The sequence below is a fragment of the Eurypyga helias genome, unplaced genomic scaffold (assembly GCF_000690775.1).
Source record: "Eurypyga helias isolate BGI_N326 unplaced genomic scaffold, ASM69077v1 scaffold45783, whole genome shotgun sequence".
Taxonomy (NCBI): Eukaryota; Metazoa; Chordata; class Aves; order Eurypygiformes; family Eurypygidae; genus Eurypyga; species Eurypyga helias.
Genome location: NW_010241426.1, coordinates 842 through 1,384, shown reverse-complemented (window position 1 = coordinate 1,384; position 543 = coordinate 842).

The following is a 543-nucleotide window of genomic DNA, read 5'->3' as shown; positions in this document are numbered from 1 at the left end:
GCACCTCAGCGCAGCGCATCCCGTGCCAGCAGTGTCCAGAGGCTTTGTGGACCCTGACCCCAGGGCTTGGTGCTCCTCCCACCAGTGTGGACTCTGCCCTGGCCACCTCCTTGTCCAGTTAATGTGCCACCAGCACTGTCCCTGCTGTCTCAACCCCCTTATTTTGCGGGGTCCCTCCTTGCTAGTCCACGCCAACCCCTGGGACTGGCAAGCACCTGCGCGGATCCCGCTCCCACAGATCCCAGGACACGGTGGGTGATGGTTGCCAACACCATCCCAGCTGTGCCATGGGATGTTTGTGCTGGGACTGGCCCGGCACAGCTGCCATGGCCACAACTCCAGCAGCACAAAGCTCTGTCGGCCGGGTCTCCCTGCCCAAGGACCTGACATGCAGACGGACTCCTGGCTGCGTGATGCTGCCTGGAGGAGACTGGCTACCAGCTGTTTTGCACAAGGGCAGAGCCATGGGGTGGAACGTGGCTGCTGTCCCTGCCGCAGCACGCCATGCTCTGATGATGCCACAAGACACACATGCCTGTTCAA